At 39.3% G+C, this 10,379-nt stretch overlaps 1 protein-coding gene across 1 annotated transcript in view; it reads right to left on the minus strand.

Annotated features, from left to right (window-relative positions):
* HAPLN1 (hyaluronan and proteoglycan link protein 1) overlaps positions 1 to 9,918 on the minus strand; it is a 65,508-nt gene extending 55,590 nt beyond the window's left edge. Inside the window, exon 1 of the mRNA XM_027784828.2 lies at positions 9,743 to 9,918. The gene's annotated coding sequence lies outside the window, so the exon portion shown is untranslated. The remainder of the gene's footprint in view (positions 1 to 9,742) is intronic.
* Between the last annotated feature and the right edge of the window lie 461 nt (positions 9,919 to 10,379).

Below are 10,379 nucleotides of genomic sequence, written 5' to 3' on the forward strand. Positions count from 1 at the left end.
TTGGTACTAATATATATATTTTTTAAAAGCATAAAACCTGTAAATCATAGTTCCATGGCAGTTTCTGGAGTAATAAAATAAAATAATAAAAAAAAAGAATCAATGAATATCATTGTCTGCAAAAGGAGGGTGGTTTTCTGAGATTACTATTTTGCATGCTGGAAGTCACAGAAATAAATATAGATTTGCTGAAACTCATAATCAGCTAGAAATAAAAAGTCACATTTCTCTAAAATAATGTCAGGAGAAGGCTGAAGTCCAAACAAACAAACTGAAGTAATTCAGTAATGGTGCAGTTCTGAACCAATGTTCCTCAGACAGAATAACAGAATCTGCATCGATCATCAAATGCACCAAAAATAAGTCACCCTCACCATATGACTTGACAGGATCTATGTCTCCTGGTCTGAAAATAAATGTTTGTGCTCTCCCTTGACACTTAACTGTTTTCCATAAATGTGGTAGCTTTAATTTTCTGATAGATGGCCATTATTCCTTGCCAATGTTCTATTCAAGTGACACCTCATAATTCTCTGCATATTTTTTGCTGTTTGATATTTCTTGAAAAACAGTGAATCTAAAGTTTCTATCAACTTGGTACCTAAAATGAATAACTTGGAGTGGTGATATGCATAGGTGAGGATGCTTTCTTTGTCTCAGGTTTGCAGTACATGATTAAAAGTAAGTAATCTCAAGTTCCATTTACCCAAATGCTATTTGAAGCCAGACTGGACTCAAATGTATCTGCGAAGATAACATATTTGCATTACTAAATTCAAGAACAAAGATTTCTATTCATGAGCCACAACTGTGAAAACTTATTAACCTCTTCAGATTTTGTTAAATCTTCTGCTTGTTTAGATATCAACGCGTCATAATTTTCAATAGTATTTCTCCCAAGCAAAACTGTCCAATTCAGTAGAATTGTAGAAAAGTTGTCCAACAGAAAGCCAAAAGGAGTCACCACCTTTATACTTCTATCCATTTTGTCTGACACGGTATTGAAAACTGAATCAATGGGACTTTACAGGCTTTCCAGACAACCTATGTCTGAGCCTTCTCATTTAGAAATCTCTTTCTCCTGTCTCTCTTCCTGGAATATGCACCCTGTACTTGTCCTTTTCTCTGCTACAGACATAGGGACCAGATGATTTTCTTTATCTTTGTAGCTCCTTTTTATGATTTAAAGACTTATGATTACACCTGTCCTTCAGTGTGTTCATCTTTAGGCTAGGCTAGGCTAGGCTAGGCTACTTTTTTCAGCTGGTTCTTCCAACTCGTGCTTCCTAGAATCATGGAATGGTTTGGGTTGGAACAGACCTTAAAGAACATCTAATTCCCACCCCCCTGCCATGGTCAGGGACAGCTGCCACCAGACCAGGTTGCTCCAAGCCCCATCCAGCCTGGCCTGGAACACTTCTAGGGGTGGAGCATCCACAGTTTCTCTGTGCAACCTGTTCCAATGCCTCACCACCCTCACAATTCATAATTTGTTCCTAATATCTAATCTAAATCTATCCTCTTTCATCTTCACACCATTCCCCTTTGTCCTATCGCTACACACCCTTATAAGAAGTCCTTCTCCAGCTTTCCTGTCAGACCCTTTAGGTGCTGGAATGCCACTATAAGGTCTCCCTGGAGCCTTCTCTTCTCCAGGTTGAACAACCCCCACTCTCTCAGCCTGTCTTCACAGGAGAGGTGCTCCAGCCCTCTAATCCTCCTTGTGACCCTCCTCTGGACTCACCTCAACAGGTCCATGCCCTTGTCATTTTTATCATTTTCTTTATGACTTTCTTTTTTAGCTGGCCTATACAGCTCTCAACATGCAATACCTGGCACCAGAACAAGCTCAAATGAGAGCTTTAACCTTATCCACCTTTGTGGATTGTTTTCTTTCTGCCCCAGTTTGCCACATTCTGTTGAAAAAAAAATTTCCCCATTTTTTTCTGCCATTAGAAAAGAACATTTTAACTTTAAAGCATAGCTTCCAAAATAATTTAATCTCTTCCTATTTTGAATTTTCTAAAAAAATTAAGCTTGTTTTCTGTTCCATTATCCGAGTTACCAACAAAAATACTGAAGAGTTCCAAAGCTGGCTAGCCCTGGCAGAATCCCATTTGCTATGTGTTTCAATTTTCACAGTGAGCTATTGGTTTCCTAACCAAGTTTGAAAACACGTCACACTAGCTTTATCAAGGCAGTATCTTTCTAGCTTGTTTATGATGATGTTATACATGCCACTGTCATTCCCCCCCTCCTAGGGGGAATGCCCTACTAGATTTAAAGTTTTTCTTATTGTCTGATTTGATCAGAGTAAGGCATACATTAAAATGTAGATGCAATCAGATATGGAGGTTGCTTTGGAAAAAAATGTAATAGTTGCATGCTTGTCTTAGCCTGCTCATGGGGAAAAACACAATGAAATGCCTGGAAATTGGAAGCAACAACCCATTCACTGGCTAAAAGACCAGATGTTGGTATTAAAGAGAACCATTCAGACACACTGACAAATGTTTTATTATTCTTTTGAACTACTCTGAGAGATTTTTGGTTAAAAATTGCATTTTGTCCTGCTGGACTACCCATGACACATCATTGTTTATTTAATTGCACAGCACCTCTGGCTCCTGTGAAGACATTCTATTTCTACCTGCTCTTTTCTGCTTTTTTGTATTTTATGTTGTCAGAATGAGACCAGCATGTCACACATCTGAAGCGCAACAGTTTTTTGTCTGGCACATGGTTTACAGGCTCAAAGGAGCTGTGCTGAAAGACATAGAGCCCCTGCAGCAGCCAAGTGCTTCTATCTGTCTCCTACTATGTGCTCCCTTATGCAGGGGGCATAAGGGACCATGTCACTTCAAACCAGCCCACGGAACAGTATCATCAGGGTGCCATAGCAGGCACCAGCCACGGGATAAATGGCTCTGAACATGGTGCCTCTTAGCCTGGCAATCAAATGTGTTGATAGCCTACTTCTTTAGCAAAAGCTAAAGCTGATCTGTTGACTTCTGTGCCTTTTCTCATTTGTAACGACATTTGAGAGAACACATCTGCAGTACAATGTGGCCAGACTATAATCTGGTTTACCAAGCCTTTTAATCAATATTTAAAAGAGTAAAAATTTAGTAGACTGGAGTTATCTTTACCAGTAATAACAGCTGAATTACCATCATCTCTATTCACTGTGCCAGCTGGGCAAAATCTGAAAAATGCCTGAGACATCAACATCTTTACCGTCTCTCATTGGTTCTTGGCTCACAAAGTTGACCATTAAGTTCCAAAGTACATCAAAACTGCATGACATGATATATGTGACCAGACACACCACCACATGCACAACCAGACAAACACACAGTCACTGCATTAATACAGTTTTTAGAATCATCTAGATTGGAAAAGACCTTTAAGATAACCGAGTCCAACCATAGTTTATTTTGGTACACCAGTGAAAACGTGTTCTAATCAAACCAATCAAAGAATAAATACAGCAACATCTGAACCAAAAACCCAAACCAAACAAAAAAGATCTGCTTGCCTGCTTGACTTGCTAATAAAAGCTGAATCAAACTTTGCACACCTATGTGAAATCTGTATTATCAAAGCTAGTAAAGAAACAAGTTACAAAGACTCAGCTAAACTTCACATTTTACTTCAGACATTTGAAATCGAGAAACACAGTTTATCTGAAAATAAAAATGTCCTCATTAATCTTTCAGGTTATGCATGAAATTAAAACCGCAGTTTCACGACTGCATATACAGAATCTCGGGTTTTAGAAAATGGGGAGCAAATTATCTCAGGCAACAAGCAGCGTGTATCAGAAGGGGGCAGCACTGTTACGGACTGCTGTGGTTGCAATACATGTACCACCGCAATTGAGTAAAAGACCCACTGCCCCTACAGTAACACTATTTTTCTCTGATGTGACTTATAAATCTCTTAGTTGGGCCCAACAGTATAATGTTTTCACAGCTATTACAAAACAGTAAAATTTGCAATGTGCTTTTCCCTTTTCTAGGCAGTATTTTTGCATCCGACTCAGGCTTGGTTTTTTTTTTTTCTTTCTCTTGAAAATACATTCATGGGGGAAAAAAAACCCACCACACAGACATTTCGGGGCGTAGCATGTATTTTCTCAAATATTAATAAATAGATGAGTAGTTACTCAGTTCCAGTTGGAGAGTTTGGGAAGTTATTTTAGCAATTAGAGTTTTTTTCCTACATTAATCTAGATGACCTCCAGAAGTCCCTTCCAACCTTGACCATTCTGTGATTAACCATGTACTTCTACACAGACATTCCATAGGTGCAGGTCTTGATTCCACTATGCTTTGTAAGTGTGCAGTTTTACTTAACACTTTATTGACATCATTGAGGTACTATGTCTGTAAAGCTAAAGAGATTTGCAGGTTAGGACCTTTATGTACTGCTTTTGGATCAGCCATGTGTGGTATTATGGGTGCCATTCTGCAAAGAGCTGAATAGTTTTATTCACTGAGCCCTCTCTTGAGTTTCTATTGATTTCACTGAATTACTAATGTAAGTAAAGTTGCTTATGTATTGTTTTGTTGGATCAGAATCTCACAGTGCAGTGGTACTGTACCATGCCTTTTGTGTATATGATCTTCCAAAACGCAAGTGCCAAGCACTGATAGCCACTAACTAGTGGAAAAATGAATCAGCAGTTTTAAAACAATGGAGGGTAATAGTCTGTACACTAAAAACTACAAATCAGCAGCAGTGTGCCATTTTACACAATTGATTTTCAATCACCAGGTTCCAAAAACTACATTACACATTCTAATAGGGCATGTGAGCATATATACTTATATATTTTTATGTACACACATACATACGCATAGATGCACACAGACTGCTTCTTCTCTATGTGTATAGGCATTGTTGTAGGAAAGGAATTCTGAATGTAAAGAAACATTAGTCACAACAGATGTCAGTATGCCTCATGGTACAATGCACTAACAAGTTATTGATACACTTTAGATGATGAGTTACCAGGTACCATGACATAAGCAGTGTAAATTAACATGCACAAAAATCCCAACCAGATCCAAATTTAATACCTCCACTTGCAAAAGAAGAGTCCAAAAGTGATCAAACCAAATTTGAACCACCTCTAAGTAACTTTTCCTTCTTTTTCCCCTGGTGCAATTTGGAAGATTTGTTTTCTACTACTAAGATTTCTGTCACATTTCTAATCTAACCTGTCTCCATTGCCCATATGTTCCTTGTAGGCTGCAAGCATTTAAAGTAATTTTTAGATATTATTAATGGAAAGCTGTCTCAAGATAATGGTGTTCTGCTATTAGATAAATGCCAAAATGACATTTTTTGAAGCAAGAGTCATATAACCAGGGATGTTCTTCTAGTCTCACAATTTTATATCTATTATGCCAGACAATTAATGATGTAGATTCTGCTGCAATATCTGATGTGCCCTGCTCTAGGAAACAGCAGTGACTCTCTGTGCCAGGGACACCAGTGAAAAGCTTGCAAGCCTTGCAAAGACTCTCATTAATACAGTCTGGGTCGGGCTCCATTAGCAGCTCTTGTGATGCACAGCACCAGGCCAGGCAGAGCTAAAAAGAAAAGTAGCCACCTATGAAGCATAGCACCAAATTGATTGGCCCATTTGCTGGTGTGGTATTTCACCTTCCTAGACCGCCATTTGCAAACTTTGCCTGATTAATGGAAAGGCAGATTTCCTTCTCATTAAGCCACTAACTCATGCGTCATGTTAACAACTCCTGAGAAAAGTTTTCGAAGTAGCCAGTACAGAGTACCACCGCTCTGTGACTTCTTAATGAATGTTTAAAATGTTTGTTTTCAGAGCCATTGATCATTTTCAAGACTTCCATTCTGTTGTGCTAAAAAGAAACAAAAAAAAAATGTGTTTTCAAAGCTAAGTGAATGAGAAGGGCACCGAAATTGTTTGTTCTGCTAAGTGTGATGTTGCTGTTTGATTTACTGTTCAGACAGTGATGAAAATCAGGAGGAAGCAAAGCACAGGCAGCTTGACTTTGGCAAGCATTTTAACACCTCTTTGCCCAGTAGCCATTGTTGCACTTACTTGAAAACTGTGGGATCAGAACCACAGATTCAGCACTTCATTTAGGTGCCTAGGAGATGACTGCAGTGGAAGTTGCGATGATGGTGAGATTTTCAAAAAACATAGGAAGTGGCAGCATATGTGCTGATCACATAGCATAAAACCAGTCACAAAATATATCCAGATTACAGTATGCCAGCTTAAAACCTTGTTGTTTCATGGGATCCTTTAGAGCTTGCACGTGAAGACCTCCTACTGAATAAACAATCCGGTAGACCAAAAAACGATTTTCCTTTCCCTAACAAAGAGAAAGGACAGTCTAGATGTAAGTGTGTGCGAGGTCTGAGAGAGCAGGAGACAGATGACATGCATAGAAAAAGAAGATAGAGAGGATTTATGATCTTTTATTAGCCAGCTGAAATAATTTGACCCTTTCTTTGTCTGTGCCTATCATTGACAAAATATTCAGGGAAAAAACAAAACGGGGTTTAACAAAAGCACATCCTATGTGATCAAGGAGTTTTGGAAGGAGCTTTGAAATCCTTACTGCTGAAAATAGCTTCTCCTCCCACAATATTTGTACAGAAATCTCTTTACTTTTACAGTAACCGCTCAGTATGTTAGACTAAGTGTTAATTTGTAGCTATTTGTTACGGAATGATTTAACAAGTCTTTGGAAACAGATATGAGTGGCAAATCACATTAAAAGCTGAACTGATTTTTACCAGATCTAATAGGCACTTAAAACGCAGAAAGAACTTCCCCTAAAAATCTGAGGGGGAGGGTGCAGAATCTAGCTGATAGCTTTTAATGGTAGAACCGAATAAAACTAACCATTTACAGTTAAGCTGCACCTGGATTAGTTGCAGATGTTCTGAATAAAAGAAAAATCTTTTGAAAGACGTCTTGCAATGTCCACTAGGTGGCACACAGTGACCATGTTTAGGTCGTCTTGGCTCCACAAAACCTCCCATTCATACAGCAGATAAAGAACTGCATTATTAATTTATACCACTGCATCCACTCTACACCTAATATTTGTTTAGCCAGCTGCTTCCTCTAATCCTCCTTAAACACCATTGATTGAAATCCTGAGTATATTCAGCCTTTTTTTTACCCCAAAGAACATTTTGTTACCTACAAGCTACAAGCTGCCTTTTCATGTGCAGTACTGTGTACTACAGTTACTAACAGTGGAGACTGAATGTCTAATACTTCCTCACAAGCAACAGTAGCAGCTTGCCATATGAAAATAATCTTTTTCCCAAAACTTTTCATTTTCTGAGTGTTTTAAGTAATGAAATACACTGTCAGGTTTACAACGAAACAGAAATGCAAAGTATTTCAACTTCCAAGGATAGTTTAACTACCGCTTCAATGAAAAGGCAAATGAAAAGCAGAAAACATTAATTTCAGTTCTCACACTTTAATCCTTGCAATGAATTAGAAAACTTTGAATATATTTAAATTTGAGCAATTCCAAAGTCACTCTTCACTTGAAGTTCTCAAAACGCTTTTTAAAGATTGGTCAATATTATTTCCAGATTTTTACTGCAGGGCAAGGAGGTTAAATGACTTGATTAAGGAAGTATTGATAACAGTTCTTTTGGCTCCAGACTGTGAGCAATAGTGGACAAAAATATTTCCTTTAGCCAATATCAGTATAAGATCAGAGAGGTTGGGGAACTGTAATAGAAGTGTTCTTCTTATCCTTTTACAAACTGTGAAAACAAGGGTGCACTGCAGTTTGCTGCAGAATCCCTCCACCCTTCTCTAAAATCTCTCCCCTTCCAGTCCCAAGCCGATGTACAACTTCAGGGATTTTTTTTTTAGTAGCTGCTAGTTGTATTAACTATGCTAACTGAAAATGAAACTGAGCCCACTACTTTTATTACGAAAGGATGCTTTGCTGTGAATTACGCTGTCAGTCATGTCTCTGAAGAGGACATTGCTGTGGATAGTACTTTCCTTCATAGTGAACCAGGGTTTTTTTTCTCTTTCTTATTGAAATCTGCTTATACATTCAGGAATCTTATTAGAAAGAGAGGCCTTTTGGCACACTTTCAGTGCAGACCAGCAGTGTCTTGATTATGACATTGACTTTTTTTTTTATTACTTAACTTGAAAAAGCTGCTCTCTGCTCTCTACAAAATTATTTTTCCCATTTTGCTTTAACTGTTGTGTTCAAAAGTATCACAAATTACTATTTTTTTCTTTCTGTTCCTTTCTGCATTCTTCCTTCCTCCCTTTCCCCTTGTCACTAAATGTGAGACAGGTAAGTACACATGGGTTAGGGTTTCATATAATGAATTCAGAGCAACTCCACTTAGCTATGCTTTACAGGAGTTGAAGATCTGCCTTCATTAGATACGAAAAACCAGGGAAGCATGAGCTGTCTCTTTGCAGCACGAGAATTTGGCATTCCGTGTGACATGCCTTGGCATGAGACTGCTGACTCCTGGTTCCCTCTCCACAGGAGCCGATAATAATTTTTCTGTTTATGATACATTTCTCCACGTGCTGAAAATACTCTGTCTCTATAAAATGTTGATTGAGCGTGTGTGTATCCATAGTTACACAGCCTTACTGCATCTATGTTTCAGCTACCACATCATACATATTCCTAACAATGTTTTCCTAACAAAACAATAGGAATCCTTCCAGATTGCTTCTTTCCACATTTAGGCACTAAAACAGTCTTGCTAGCCATTAACACAAATGCATCGCTGTTAACAAACTACATGATTTTCTTGGTCACTTTGCCAGGTTCCCAGAGTCTATGTCAATTACATGACATCACACAGCAACATATATGGCAATATTTTCTGCCCCAAAAGGTCCTAGCAGTAATGAATCCCCTTTCTAATGATACACAAGTCGCAATAAACCTCTAATTCAAACATGCAAAGGCTTTCCAACCCTTCCTATCTAACCCACCACACAAGCAGTTCTGCCATGAAAACGTTCTGGATGACATATTTATACGCATTTGACCCCAAGAAACAAACGGCCAGTAAAATGATAGTTTATCATAGCCATGGACCAGCTGATGTGCAGATACACGTTCGAAATGCTGTGGCATCCTAACTTTCTTGGTGAGTGGAGATGATGCAGAAACTCATGCCAAATGTTATTCAAGCTTTCCCTGACAATAAATAGCCAAATACGACATCAGTATGTAAATTATCACATCTTAGCCAAATCTTTTTACTTCTAAATGGATGGTCAGTACTTTATGCAAAACTACTTCCAGCCCCTGAAATCATTGCGAGGTCTACTGTCCTCCTTTTCCTATGTCCTAAAAACTGCTAAAAGCATCTGACTGGATGGACAAATCCCTCAAGAAAGACAAATCCCTGTGAAATGTATAATCCCATAGGAGGAAGCCACAGAACAGAAGTATACAACTTTTGTCTTTCAGACAGAATCTGCAGTTGCAATATGATCTCTCCTTTGGTAACACAGAGCACTTAAAAGTCAAACACATTGAAGTTAGCCAGTTTCAATCCCTCTTTCGCCCTTGCCCCCCGCCCCACCAAATTAGATAGCTTCAAAATCCCTTCAGGGTAGCCCTGGAGCTGGTGCCACAGACATTGCTTACTGGATTCCCATCCAGCTTTCAAAAAATAAAGAAGTAAAAGCCCTTCCCAAAAGTTTGATCAGTATTTTTACCTTGTGCAGAGCTCCCGAGTCGAGATGCTCTCAGAACTCTCCAGCAGTTTGAAACAGAGGACAGCGAAGTGCAGAGGAAGTTTTTGGTGCTCACCTTAAGTCAGTGTGTGCGTGTGTGTGCCTATGTCCCGAATGTCTCTGTGGCTCTGGGTGGCAGAGGACCCGATTCAGGGAAGAGAGAGCCACTTTCTCACCGAGAGGAAAAGAAAAGCAACACGTCATGAGTTAAGTACGCCTCCAAGATGTCTTAATTACAGCTCAACGTGCTTTCCATTCAGACCCCAGGAATGGGAGGAAAAAATAAACCCCCACACGCGGTTTCTCTCTCACATGCACCCACACCCACCCGCCCCGTCACAGCACGCTGCCCTGTCCCCCCAGGTCGGTCCCTGTCCTCGCCCCTTAGGTCCAGCCCTCCGAGATCCGCACCTAAAAAAGCCTCTCACAACGCACGCAAGTCCCGAGCTAAAAACTCCACGGGGCTAAAAAAAAAAAAAAAAAAAAAAAAAAGAGGAAAAAATAAAACAAGAATTTGGTAGTGTTCCTCGTGAAGGGACCGTTGAATTTAGGGATTTAGGGTGTGTGACACCCTGAGAAACATGATACTTCTGACCACTTGCCTCTGCTCGCTCCCACC

The sequence above is a fragment of the Falco peregrinus genome, chromosome Z (assembly GCF_023634155.1).
Source record: "Falco peregrinus isolate bFalPer1 chromosome Z, bFalPer1.pri, whole genome shotgun sequence".
In the NCBI taxonomy this organism is placed as follows: domain Eukaryota; kingdom Metazoa; phylum Chordata; class Aves; order Falconiformes; family Falconidae; genus Falco; species Falco peregrinus.